General features: G+C 35.0%; 1 pseudogene; it reads left to right on the forward strand.

The window, feature by feature from the left end:
- The first annotated feature begins 2090 nt into the window (after window positions 1-2090).
- LOC120220672 lies at window positions 2091-3992 on the forward strand (annotated as a pseudogene).
- Window positions 3993-15431: the final 11439 nt, after the last annotated feature.

Raw genomic sequence — 15431 nt, forward strand, 5'->3', positions numbered from 1 at the left:
TTGTTTCAACATTTGTTTTGCAGTAACTAAATTTGAGTTTATATTTAATGTAATCTATCTGTATATAGTACCTGTTGAGAAACCATTCTCCCTGAGTCTCATGTTTTTGTATATGTTGGGGGCAAAGCACTGGCTGTCTTTCTTCCAGACTTTTTTCATAGGATATTTTCATAGCAAACAGGCTTGAAAGAGAGAGATTATCACCCCTGGAACAGAGAGCCGATATACTAATTCCCCATTAGAAGAGATTTGAACTCTCTAGACTCAGTGTTCCTCTCCCATAGTATAATTCACCCTATGTATATAGTTATCACCCGGCTCTCTATGTGTCTCCCTGTAAAAAATGGGACTTTTGGGAACTTCTGTAAATAAAGCAGATAATCTGGCTACTGCTATTGATGGGCAATAACTGTGCATCTTTGACTGAAAAATCTTAGGTCATCCATCAGCATACATAAAACCATGGCAAGCAAATTCATTAGCTTGTACATAGTATAAAATCTTTGACCTTTTAAAATTTATAAGGTATATATGTGTGATTTTTTTATTGCATATTATTAAAAGACTTATTTTTTAGGAAAAAAAATTTGCTGATTTATCTAATATTTTTAAATATTTTAAAGGCCCGAGATTTGAATGATTAGAAGAGTTTGTGTAAACTCATCAAAATTTTCTATTTATTTTTCATATAGTTCAAATGCTTAAGTATGCAATTTATTTCTGATCATCTTAAATATATATATGACTGGTAATGAATGTTTTTAAAACATTAGACCAGCTGTTCACAACAGAGTCCAGTCTGTCTCCCAGGGAACATTTGGCAATATCTGGAGACATCTTTGAAACATTTGGCCTGAGATGTATGCATCCATTTTTTGTCTCAACTGAGAGTGGTGGTGGTTACCATTGGCATTTAGTGGACAGAGACCAGGGGTGCTATTAAATATCCTATATTGTATAGGACAACCTGCCATAATTAATTATTTAGTTCCAGGTGTCAATTATGGCAACATTGAGAACCTGGATATACATAGATTTGCTTTTGCATCTGAGTCAGAGAGATCTAAATTAATTCTCTCAATGATAAGAATTATTCTGCATATAAAATTAGAAAAATGTAAATCTCTCTCTACATTTATCTATCATATGTCTATCATATATCTATGATATGTCTTGATTTTCAAGAAAATCAAACTATACCAAAAAGAAGAAAAACTATAACATAAACAAGAGCAAATAATCAACAGAAAACCAAAGTTTCCATCATTTCAAAATTTTTAGGATGTACCTATGTTTAGAAATATTAGAGGAATACAGGCTAGCCTATTTTTTAAATATCAGTTAAGAGGTATAATCAATAATGTATATATAAAGAACAAACTTTTACCATGTATGTGGGTGGGGGTGGATGGGTGTGAATATTAAAAAATATATATCTTATATTTGATTACCTAAGTCTATCCTGTTACTATGGAAACAGCAGTCCTATCTATCTGTCATTACAGCAAGCTCTCAAGGAAATTCTGAAATTCTGGAATTTGTATATATCACTTTTCAAAATTATAATATTGTGTTTGAATATTACCTGCTTTAGAGAGCAATCCTTAAGCATCCATGACTTCACAAGTTATGGCTATAATATTGTAAAAATGACCATATATGTATGCAAATATATACGTATGTGTATATGTATAAATGCATACAACCACAACTACTACATATAATTAGCTAACATAAACTGAATATCTGCGTCGTCATGTCAAATAAAATTTGTCAAAATTGATCTAATTGGTATAGTAGTATCTGGTTCACGAGTGTGGACTAGAGGTGTCTTCATTCATATCATCCAGTATTAGTAGGATCCATCTACATACAATAAAAACTTTTAATTTTCAAGGGCAAATTAAAGTTTCAAAGACCCTAAAAAGAAACCTGATTTAGAATGGGGAGCTGGAGGACCAGGGCTGCAGCAGGAGGAGGAGTTGGGAGGCTGGTGGTAGCTGGGTCTGAAGCCTGGGTTGCAAGCCAGGAGTGTGGCCTTGGCTTTGGTGACTGGCACTGGCACAGCCTCAGTCTGGAGAGGATTCAAGATGACCAAGGAGGAGCCTCTCCCCGAAAAGGTGTGACTTAGTAAAACAGACTTCAAAGTTATGTCAGGAGATGAGTTAATTCTAACATGGAAACAATATGAACTCCTTGTCCAAGCTCTGGAGGGCAAGTACACAGATTTTTTAAAATACATTTATTTATTTTGAGAGAGAGTGCAAGTAGGGTAGGGGTGGAGAGAGGGGGCTAAACAGAATCCCAAACAGGCTCTATGCTGTCAACATGGGGCTCGAAATGGGGCTCAATCTCATGACCTGAGCTGAAGTCAAGAGTTGACCGGTTAACCCACTGAGCCATCCAGACACTCCAGCTTTTAATTCTAATGATAGACCTGGCTTAAGTGAGTCTGATGAAAAACTAAAGCCCCAAGAGCCTGCATTCAGGTAGACATCCTTGTAATGCAACTATCAACCAAGGAAGAAGAGATGCAAGAGTGAATTACTCAAATCCAGTACCTCAAGAAAATCCAGCAGCCTAGCAGTGCCCAGCTGAGATCCACAATAGTAGATCTAGTGATCAACTTGGTTTTCCTAAAAATGAACAGACTAAAGGCAAATTGAAACAATCCCCAAATGGTTTATGTCTGCTAGGTAAATAAATCATACTACCCAGCCAAGTCTTCACAGACTATCCCACCAGGAAAAAGTACTTCTTTCCACAGCAAGACTCGGACTATTCAAGACCACCCCCCCCAAAAACAAACAAACAAACAAACAAACACACACTACAATCTTTCACTCTCCAGCTTATCATGACTAATGTAAAACTTACCAGATGAACCTTGTGTTTCAGCTTTTTTTTTTCCTCTTCCCCCTCCCCTTGCTTCAGAGGCCTGATGGTGTGGAACTATTCCAAAAAAGTGGCTGCCTCCCCCAAATTCCCCTTCTAGAGCATGTAAACACTTGAGAAATGTTTGTTTGAAGAAAATAGAAAACCAGAAGTCTCAAGTACATGCCTTCAGACAGTTTGGAGGAATGGAAACCTACAGATTTAAAATCATGATTTGAACATGTAAAATTCCAGTAAAATATAAAAATGGAATATGCATCACTCTTACCCATCAGCATAGTGACTTAGAGAACCTGTATATCAGTTTTACCAATAAGAATGTGGACTTTGTGACTGTTGAACTTCTGGGTCTAAACTCCGATAAGCCAAACAGGCAAAATGTTAATGGCAAAGTGTTGAATGTTAACCAGAAGAAACAGAGCTTGGAAGTTGGCTTGTCCCAGGGACATATTGCATAACTTGAAGCAGAGTTGGCTTTACAAAAGAAAATAGTGAGGAGCTTAAAAGCAGTCAGGATGAACTGAATGACTTCATCATTCAACTTGAAGACAAAGTAGAGCGCATGCTGAGCACCTGGCTAGTTCTTCAGAAGCAACTGAGAGAGACACACCAGCCGCTGGCTTAGTACCAACAGCAGCAGTCTGAGGCTCCAGCCCCAAGTACCAGCAGGACTGTACTTCTAAGCCTGAAGGACAGGCAGAGGCCACAGGGAAAGACTGCAGTTGGCTGGCCATGGATCCAAGTAATGGCAGTTCCTCCTGGCAGAGCACATCTGGGCCTGGATTATGCAGGGAGAGGGACACAGCAGAAGATAGCTTCTCCTTCTCTGGGGAATGGTAATAAATCCTCCAACAGATCAGAGGAAAGAACTGGCAGAGGAGGTAGTAGTTATGTAAATGAACTCAATGTGGGGATACATCAGTGTAGACTTTCCCATGGGCAGTGAAAACTCTCTCACATACCATTCAAATAATACTGCAATCATAACCCTCAAGAGGAAAAAAAAAAAAAAGTGCATGGGAAAGATAACTACAGGTTCCTGCCACTTTCAGAATGGTTTGGACTCAAGTGCAAATGTACAGAGTTCAGTTTTGTAATATTTTTTCCAGCAAATTTTTATATAGTGTCATTTAATTTGAGAGAAGATACTGTCCAGATAATTAATGCATACTTTTGTCACAATATACCTTTTTTTGTAAGTGTGTTTCTTTTTCTTTTCTTTTTTCTTTCTTATGTCACTTTAATATCTCTGCCACTTTGGAAATTGTGATAATTAATTACCTTGAATGTTGCTGAAAGGACATTTTGTGTAGGGTCAAGTTACTTTTATATGAGTTAATGTGCAGTTGTTAATGGAAATCTTTCCTTAAAGCATAACACAATGCTGTCTGTAGAAATCTTTGTCTGCCCTAGAATCTGTGCTGTGTAAGGGCATTCTTGGTCATGCTGTTAGGGTAGATGTAGGTTTTTGACTGCTAAGTTTGGTGCAGTACAGTAGTTTTACAGGAGGAGAAGGAGAGAACCTTAATCAGGCTCCATGACTAGTGTGGAGCCTGATGCTAGACTCCACCTCATGACCAACTGTGAGGTCGTGACTTGAGCTGAAATCAAGAGTCAGATGCTTAATCGACTGAGCCACACAGATGGTCCTTCAGTATATCTTACCTATATTGATGAAGCCTAAATAAATATTTTTATTTTAGAAAGAAAGAAAAATTCAATATTCAATATAGGCAATACTTACTTCAACTATTTGATTGAATAGTAACTGAATTTGATGAATGAGCATGATAATAAACCTATTTGTGAATAGTCTTTGGAAATAGAATTGATACTTAGGAGGTTCCAAAGAGGAAAAATAAATTAACTACTTAACATTATTCACAATTCAGGACCAAAAAATTCATCTTGAATCAAAATGTTACCCTTATTTTCACTCAAGTTCTATTAATTACTGAATATATTTTAATAGAATTTTAAAATACATATTATTGACTATTATCACAATTTTAAAATAGATATAGATTTACTTACATGTTTATTAGTTGCTATTTTACCATGTAACCAGAAATATTTCCTACTCTGTTCGAATATGTGGGTGTTTGTGTGTATATGTGTGTGTGTTGGGGGTAAGGTTGGGCAAGTTTACTTATAAAAACTGTACTCCAGGCCACCTGACTGGCTCAGTCAGTAGAGCATGTGACTCTTGATCTTGGGGTCATGAGTCCAAGTCCCACTTGAGTCATGGAGCCTACTTAAAATGTCAAAAAAATGTAAACCCAAAACTCGACTGAAAGAAATAATGAGGGAAAGTTGAGAGAATTTTGAATTAAAATAGCATTTAAATATGCAGAATAGACAAAAACTTTCTAGTTTTTAGGGTTAAAGAAAAATAGTTCTTTCTTTTTAAAATGGAGATATAGTTGACCTGAAACATTATGTCAGTTTCAGGTATACAAAATAAGTTTTTAATATTTGGAAGTATTGCTAAGTGATCACCAGAGAAGGTCTAGTTAACATTCATGGCCATACATAGTTATTTTTTATGATAACTTGTAAGAACTACTCTTTAGCAACTTTCAAATACACAATATAACTATAATCACTATGCTGGACCATCACTTACTTATTTTATAAGAATCAAATTTTTATACCAGAAAACATAAATAAGTGAAAACTGAATTTTTGAAGTGATTAAGAAACCTGAAATACCATCTAATTATTCAATCTTGGATTTTTGAAACGATGCCCAGAAAATCAGAGTAATTTGGTCAACCTCACACAGGTAGTTAGTCAAAGCGAAATTGAATCCAATTGTTCTAATACTGTTATGTCTTAATATGTTTTAGGACAACTCTACCTCACTCCATCGTGCATACATTTCCACCAAGCATCCTTATTATAATTTCTCCTTTCTATATTGACGTAAGCATCTGAAAGTATCAAGCAATGGTTACGTTGTTTGACGCCAGTTGTTTATCTTTGTGCCATATGGTGTTTGATAATTATCAGGATACTCCGCAAGGTTATACTTACCTCCCATCTTCCCTGGGAATTTTCCAGCACCAGTCTTCTCTCTTGATAGGTGGTCACATCTGTATTTCTTTATACAATTGATAGAATTGCATCCAAAATATACAGCTGAAACTTTTCAGAAGTATGAAAGAATTGAATGCCCTAGATTGAGCCCTAATGAAATCAGTTTTCTACTAAAGAATAAACACAGAAATAAATCAGTCAGCCAAATACTAAAGTATGTTTGCTACATGGGTACAATTAAATATTTCCCAGAAGATCTCTATCTTCCAGGGATCCTGTGTTTTTTCTATAATCAAAATTATTTCTGATCTATTTCAGGTAGTCAGCCACATCCAGCATATAAAACAATGCATTTGCCAAACTCCCTACATTTAGTGAATGGCTTGTGACCTACTTCCCAAGTATATCTTTTAATTATGCATTTTAATCATTCCCAATTTGTGATAAGAAGCAATGCATTAGCCTCATTTAAAGTACTTTCTTTTAAGGTGCTGCAGATAATAAATCCTAAACTATTCTTGACAACCAACGTTGGATACAACTTTCTTTTTCCTTTATTAACCTACAAGCTAGGGAGAATATTGTCTGCTGATGAGTTCCAGAAATTCTCTGTGAGCAATCTTTAGAGAACCTGCCTCAGGCGATGCTATCATAAATGTTCACAGTGGCAAATGTTGATATTTGCCAGTTCTTTCTCACAGATGAACTAGTGCTCCTGAGGAAATTAATAAATGTTTTTCATGGAATATATAGATGTGTTTGAAAAAAATGGAACCTTGAGTTATATCTATTTGAATATGCCAATATTTTTGAAAATCTGCATTTTGATTTTCAGGTGTATTTCTATTTATGTATTTCTATCTATATACATATAAAACAAAAAATGTGAAAGATGTTAGAGTAGAAAATTTTGTTAAAGTTTTCTTTTCCCGAATATCTCGGGTATTATTTCCTCAGACTTCCATTCAATCTTTTTCCATTTACATAGGCTTATAAACTTAAAATTTATTTTTATTATCTGAGTTATTTTATTTTTTTTGTTCTGTCAAAAATGATTAAATTTAACTTAACAGAAAAAAATATGTCGAGTGGACACCATATTTTAGACCACAAAAAATAAAATAACCCCTATATTCTTTACATTTATACAAATAAATATTTTACTAAATCATATCTGCAATCATGTAGAAAGTAAAACAATATATTTTACAATTTGATAGTTAATAATCAAAGAAATATTTATATTTCAGGATAAAATATGATAGAACCCTTTTATAAAAATTGTGTTGTTTACAAATTTAAAGGCATATACACAAATACCTTTCTTTATAATTTTAAGTAGAATTTTTATAATCATAGATTGCATTATAATTGAGTGCAGTACATGATATTCCCTGCATTGTAGAGTTATTCATATAATGAATGTTTTATGATCTGTAAACAGAGATGGAGGAACAGACAGACATGGAGGAAGATCCTTCCTTGGGTTGTGCACATGATCACTGTACCATTAAGTCTGACTGTAACAAAGTACGTGATTCACTGCCTCTGGGCCTGGTGCATTCCCTGTAAAATGGGAATGTGATATCTACATGACAGGATTGTTTTTAAAATAAATTAGGTAATGGGTTTTACATAGAACAAGTGCTCTGCAAATGTTAACTCCTCTGTTTAACATAATGACTATATACTATTTTAGGGAGCAATACTTTGTATACCCCTGGGTAACATCACAGGGAGCCATTAAGTTTTACAACATGAATTTAGCTACTCAGCTTTATAAACAGTGTGATTTTTAGGGCCAAAACTCTTCTTTAGTTTGTGTATGTTATAAGGCTATTTTGATTCCCTTTGGCCCAATTTTAATTATTGGTCCTCTCTCTGTCTCTTTTTTTTCTTCTTCTTCATATTACTATTTAAATAACAGTTAAACCTTGAGGCCCCTGGGTGGCTCAGTTGGTTAAGCGTAATGATCTCATGGTTCGTGGGTTCGAGTCCCGCATCCGGCTCTGTGCTGACAGCTAGCTCAGAGACTGGTGGCTGTTTCGGATTCTGTGTCTCCCTCTCTCTCTGACCCTCCCCTGCTCACGCTGTCTGTCTGTCTCTCTCTCAGAAATAAATAAAACATTAAAAATTTGTAAAAAAAATAATAGTTAAACTTTGAGAGGTCTTTTGTTTTACAAATAGTCAGTATATAATACTTATTTACCAAATATCAACTTGTTTGAGTATCCAATGTAATTTTGCCTAAATTGTCTTTTATTTGAGGTCATCTTGAAATTTGGAGTTGCTATATATGGTGTAAAGTACAAATTATCCATTTTGCTACAAGTAAAATCAGTACCAGGAAGTAGTTGAAATTTTCTACTTGGAATGAATAAATCTGTAAATTAACATGGAAATTAAAGTGAAACCTAACATGCTGATAAAGTAATAGGAAAGTGGCCGGCCTAAATATGGATTTGCAGGACCCAGAACTGCTGATAGTACTAACAATACCTATGCTTAGAAAGTTCTCCTGCTGGGAATTAATCAAATCATTAGTAAAGGAAACAAAAACTTTAAGAAGGATGTTAGAACCAATGCCACCATCTGAATGTAAAACTAATAATAATCGGAACTGTAAAATTATCTTCCTTTAGGAGTAAATGTAATATTTTCATATTTGGGAAATGGCTATATCTAATCAAAGGGACTTGTAGGAAGTAAGTATGGCAAGCCAGTGGAAGAAGGGCCAGATAAGAAGAATGGCAAAGAAAGGAAGGGATTTGACATCAATGTTTGCAGCTTTATGTGGAGAAATATAGAACAGAAGCATGCCTATTGAATAATAAAAACTGAGTATGTTGGAAGATTACAAAGACTTAATATGATCACTGCAGGGACTTGAATCAGTGTTTAAATTCAGAATATTAAAGATAGGATATAGGATGTGTTGAGTGTTGTGAAAGGGAAAAAGGGGATTGCTTTTCTGATAGAGTAAGGGTGAAAACTATAGTATCAATAGTAAATAAGCAGGGAGCATTAATGGGTCTTGCCCTAGATTTTATTAGCAAAACATAGTTCAGGCATATATAGTTAATGCAGTTAAAACTTACAGTGGTCACCTGAGTAACTTTACCAAAATATATTAGAATGATTTTTTTTCAGGATTGTGAGATTATTATATCAAAACCTAATTTTTATCTTTATTCTTAGTCTGCTTATAATGACTCATAAAATTGAGGGTATTTGGTCAGAGCAACATGGTCTGTAGAAAGGGTAAACACTGTCATAAAACTGAAAAGTGAGTTTCTCTCATTGAACATACACTTATTACGTATCAGTCTTTGTCTCAGGTTAAGTATACAAATTATTATAGTAGAGCTGCTATAATAAAAATCATGCAATTTTTGTTTTTCTACCATTAGGAGAAAAATGAGTTAATTAATATCCCAATATGGTCATAAGAAACTTTAACCTTATTTAAAATTGACTGAAACAATTTAACCATTGCATAGTTTATTTGCAAAAGATATGCAAGAAAAGTTTAATATCACTAGGAAAAGTTACCTAAGGGAAATGTGCTATCCTCAGGTGTAATATTTCTGGTTGGTATGCTTACCTTTGAAGCATCCAGCATGGATAGGCTAATCCCATGGGGCCTGTGGCTGTTGGGGTAAATGAAGGGCAGACAAGAGTTTCTGCCTTGGTTGAAAAACAACCTCCATTTCCTTAACAGACTTCTTAATGCATTAGGGATATCTCATTCTCAGGCTGATAATTTCCATTCTACGTAAATAGAGCAGATGTTACTCAAGGGTTTACATACTAAATGGTTCCTTTTATAGTTGAAACTGTCTTGCCTGTTACTAGTTAAATTTCCTATGCAGCAAATCATCCCATGCCTACTAGTGGATTAAAATAAAAGCATGTGTTTTTCCCAACAATCTCGTGGTTTACTTGAGTATTTCTATCAGTTTGGACCAACTTAGCTGTTCTTTGCAGTTGGCTGAACTAGGAACAGGATGTTGTGAACAGACTACCCTTCTGTTTGGTGGTTGGCCCAACATTAGCTAAGATGATGGGATTCACTTGGCCACATCCTAGTGTCTTTCATCATGCTGTTGGTAGGCTAGGCTTCTTCACGTGGCAAGTAAGTTCCAAAAGCAGCAAGAGAACAACTGCAAAGAATTACTTTACAAATGTCATTTTGTGTCATGTTTGCTATTATTTCATTGCCAAAACAAGTTCACAACATTGGCCCAGATCATTTGGAATGACACTCCACGAGGATACAAAATTTTTGTCCATATTTTATACTTTACCATACCCATATACTTAACAAGAAGGCTAGAAAATGTTTTGATAGATTTAATATTAAGGCTTTGATACTGGGATTTAGCAATTATCTTACAAAAGTGTCTAAATCCTGTCTTAGTACATTTAAGATGTTATAAAAGTATCATAGATTGGGTGGTTTATTAACAACAGAAATTTATTTCTCACAGTTCTGGAAGCTTCATTCAGTGTCTGGTGAGAGCCTGCTTCCTGGTTCAAAGATGCCTGTCTTTTCAGAAGGTAGAAGGGGTTCAGCGTTCTGTAGAGTATCTTGTGTAAGAGTACTAATCCCATTCATAAAAGCTCTTTCCTCATGACTGAAGCATCCCCCAAAGGTCCATCCCTTAATGTTATCATCTTGCAGGGGTGAGGGTGGTAGAATTTTAATACATAAATTTTGAAGGGACACAAACAATCAGTATATAACAGATCCCAGTTAAGAACATCGGAACCACAGGGGCGCCTGGGTGGCTTAGTCAGTTAAGCGTTGGACTTTTGCTTAGGTCATGATCTCGCAGTTTGTGGATTCAAGCCCTGTGTCGGGCTCTGTGCTGACTGCCAGCTCAGAGCCTGGAGCCTGTTTCAGAGTCTGTGACTCCCTCTCTCTCTGACCCTCCCCTGCTCACGCTGTCTCTCTCTCTCCCTCTCTCGCTCTCTCCTAGAACTTTAAAAAAATAAAAACATTAAAAAAAAAAAAAGAACATTGGAACCACACCTGAGATGTATGGAACATCTCAAAGAGATGCTGAGAAGATCTGGCCTTGTGTTAGGTGACATTGGTGAAAGATTGAAGGGGGCAGGGTTTTCCTTTAGATTAAGTAGGGCGAGAGTAGAGCAAACTACCTTGAAATAGGCCAGATAAGAAGAATGGCAAAGAAAAGGATTTGACATGGATGTTTGCAGTTTCATACGGAGAAATATAGAACGGAAGTGTGACCATTTAATGTTAAAACCTGGATATGTTGGAAGATAACAAAGACCTTAAAGTAATGAAAAAGACGTGACTGACTTGACACTGAGAATATGTGGCTACATAATCAAGGATCATTGGCTCATTAAACAAAGTAAAAGCTGGGCCATTCAAAGGGGAACTGTACTTGGGAACATGATTGAAATAAGACTCTGAATTGCACAAAAATGCCATAAGTAGACTGGATAAAATAATTAAAACATGTTTATACTTACATGGAACTAGGCAATTTTCTTGCAAGCCTAAGGATAAAGAAAAACCATATGTGCCTTCCGAAACATTTTTTTAAGAACTCATTTTTAGAAAGCACTTCAAAGCATACTATCCTCAAATAAATCGTGAGAAACTTTTGAGAACAAAAAATATAGCTAAAAGAACATAATTTTTTTCATTCAAGAATTTTAAACCTAATTTGCTGATCTTTTAACAGTCATAAACATATTTTCAGTTACACGAGTCTAACAAACATGCATGATTTAAAAATATAATTCATGTGTCTATAAAAGTTGAAATATTTTTAAACAGTTACAGGAAGATATACTATGACAAAGAATAGTTTTTAAAAAGCTCAAGTGTTAATGGGAAAGTGTTGATCTAAAAGTCAACAACAGTGATCCTAGAAAAGGTAAGTAATTGTTAGACATCCTGTTGAATATAATTAATTCATAAAAATACAATTCTAAAAAATGCCATAATGTAAGCATTTTGCATAGTGCACATTTTTATTAAGAGAATATTGAGAAAGATGGAGACTGAGAACACAGATCACAATGTGTTGTAAAAGGATGGACTTTATTACTAGAGTAATAAACTTGATTCTAGCAAGGAAGAAACGTTATCAGATTTGTGTTTTAGAAATGTAACCCAAGCTGAAATAAAAATTGATGATAGTAGGATAAGATTGAACCCTGAGAGTCCATTTAAGGATCTACTTCAAGAAGCCAGAATGCACTGAAAATGAAGACAAGGAAAGAGATCCAAGAGATGCTTACAAGATACAGTCGGACAATTCTGTGCTTGTTGGAATATCTGTTTAAGTATATGGCAGTATCTCAGGTGTTTCAAAATCAGTAAAATCCCTGCATATTATTAGCAAAGGTATCCTGGTGCAATGGATCTTCAAATACTTATTTATTATTGCTAAAATAAAATAAACAGAAAAAAAAATAGTGCCTTAAGTTTAGTTTTGTTCCTAAGACCAAATCCTTACCAAAGTCCACCCAGTGGACCAGGCATATTTTCTTGGCTCTTAAGTTAGTTGAAGTAATCTTCCTCTAACTCAGATCTGCTACTTGTTGTGTTTGTAGTTTGTTACTTGTGTGTTTTGTTAGAACATAAGACTTAATCTGATTACCTCAAATTGTTTGAATTCAGAATATTAAAGATAAGGTATAGAATGTGTTATGTCTTGTGAAAGGGAAAAGGAGGATTTCTGTTCTGATGTAGCAAGAGTAAAAACCCTAGTATCAATAATAAATAAGTGGGAAGCATAAGTATGTCTTGCCCTAGATTTTATTAATAAAACATAGTCCAGGGGCACACAGTTAATGTGGTTAAAATGTACAGTGGTCACCTGAGTAATTTTACTAAAATATACTAGAGTAAGATTTTTTTAAGATTCTGAAATTTTATATCAAAATCCTAACTTTTACTTATTATTAGCTTCAGTCTCATTATAATGGCCTATAAAATTGCCGGTATTTGGTCAGAGCAACGTGGTATGCAGAAAGTCACCAAAGTCTCATAAAACCTAAAAAAGTGAGTTTCTCCCATTTGACTATACATTATGTCACGGAGTACCTCTGAGAGATACTGAGGAGATTGGGGCTTGTGTTAAGTGATACTGGTGAAAGTTTAAGGGTCCATGGTTTTCCTTTAGGTTAAGCACTGCCAGAAAACAGAGTCAATACTCCTATTTTTGTATGGAAGTGGGAGGAATGAAGTAGAGCTAAAGCTGAATTTAGTAAAGAAGCTAGGAAAGATATATAGATATATATAGATATATCAAGAGAGAATCAGTTTTGTGGTCTTCATAGATTCTACTTGTCTGTGTTTAGGCACAATTTGTCTTGTTTTAACTCTCTCCATCATGATTATGAGTGACCTTCTTGGAAATTGGTGTTCTGCAAAACTATCTCTGATCATCAGGAGAACACTGTGTCCTATCTCTTAGTTCTAGGCCATTTGCCACTGACAGTCATTAGGAATTTTTTTTTTTTTATTTCCCTCTTTCTCAAGTATAAACAACACCCACCATGGGACTTCAGAATATATATGTATGTGTACGAGTGTGTAAATTTAAATCTGATGTCACATTGATAAATATCTTAGCAACTTCTCAGTATAGAGCAAGTCCATAAGCTCAGTTCTCCCTCAGACAATCCATTCCTGATATTGGAACCAGCTGGCATCAATGCACCTTTTTGTCTTTTATTGTCTTGTGCTATCTCTGTTACAAATAGCTCTTCGTGAAGAATCATAAATATTAAAATGACAGAACCCTGCTTACAGAAATATAATTGAGTAACTATAGTATCTTGGCTGGAATTGCTTTAGCATTTACTAGAGCAACAAGAAAGAGTTTTCATCTTAACATTTTAATTTTACCACATCATTATTATAACACCTCCCTGTTGCAAAAGAGTTTCCAAATAATTCCCGAACTGCACATATTGGCATACGGTTTGCTTTCATGGTATTCTTTCCTCTCATATGCATTCACATCTGTGTGAAAATTTTACAGAGAATTTTTTTAGTAGTTCTGGTGTGATCCAGAAACATAGTTATTTTGATCTTCTTGGTAATAGTGGCTATGTAAAGGTAATGAGTTTACAGAGCTATCTTGAGGGAAGAGTCTCTAAAAGGTTATTGAGAGGAAGGGAGTGTTTTTAATACAATTAAGCCAAACAGAAACTAACACGTATGTAAGCTAGTGAAATAATTCTAAAACGGAACTACTTCAGTGAGAACAGAAACATATACCCAGACAAAACAGAGATATCAAGAAGGTAGGACTTCCCACCACACATGTGATGGATTTTGAACAAATTACAGTTGGATCTCAAATGGACAGGTACTGGAGCTGACAGTTGGGTTATGCACCTGAAATCCCTTGGGTTTGGTGTTGTAAACAACCATCTTTAATGTAATTACTACACTAGAGCTGAGCCAGGACAATATTTTTATTATGACTGACAAACTTACGATACCTGATTCTGGAGAGTATTAATTAACACAGCTCAGGCTATGTTCATACCTCATGAGATATCATTGTAACCTGATGAAGTTATAGAAAGTGTTTTGTAATCAACATTAAACGCTATGCAGGATACAATTAGAAATTAAATGTTTCAGATGAAAAGCCATGCATGTGAAGTGCTTTGTAATCACTATCCTGTGATTAGGAGCAGCGATTTCCTCCACAATGTAATGTGTGTGGAGGCATGCAGAAAATAAGATAGTAAACCAAGCAAAGAATTTTTGGAATTCCTTTATCTACCTCATTTATCCAAAGAATTCTTGGGCTAAATAGGTCCTCTAGTTGTCAAAGCATATAAAACCAAGGGCCTATTTCATACAGCAAAGAAGTGATTTTGTTTGGGCCTTTGGCATATCCCATTTGATACCAAACTGAATATGGTCTTAGGATAATGTCATGAGTTGAAAATAAGGAAACATCACAGGAATAATAAAGTCTAATATGGAAATGAAGATAGTTACTAGACTTTTCCTAATCTCCATGTTAAGAAAATATCTATAGTCTTAAATTATCTTTCACTGTGGTATAGTCAGTCAGGAGCTACTGTAGATAAATTGGAGGATATCTGTACCTAATCTGTAGGAAAATCTCTGCATTATGAATTATGACCAGAGAATGACAAATATAAAGGCGCTATTGTGCTCATCCCTCTTTCCCCCAGAAAGAACGGGTTCAATTGCCACATACAGATACATAGACTTTGAAATTTTCTGGGAGAGTAACATGGCATGCCTATAAGACATTCTCCTTTTTATTAAAGTGAATTGATAAGTGAATAATAGTTATATATAAAGGTATTTCTCTGTGTTACTATAGATGCTTATAAGGATAGAAAAGCCTTCCTGATGGACCCACTGAGTCTTGAGGTGACTTAGAAATGGGGAAGGCTGGAGACTTAAAGTTTGGTTCTAGAGCTTTACTCATTTCCAGAACTTTTCCTAGATCAGG

Source organism: Hyaena hyaena, unplaced genomic scaffold, assembly GCF_003009895.1.
Source record: "Hyaena hyaena isolate Hyena2069 unplaced genomic scaffold, ASM300989v1 scaffold_717, whole genome shotgun sequence".
NCBI classification, from domain to species: Eukaryota; Metazoa; Chordata; class Mammalia; order Carnivora; family Hyaenidae; genus Hyaena; species Hyaena hyaena.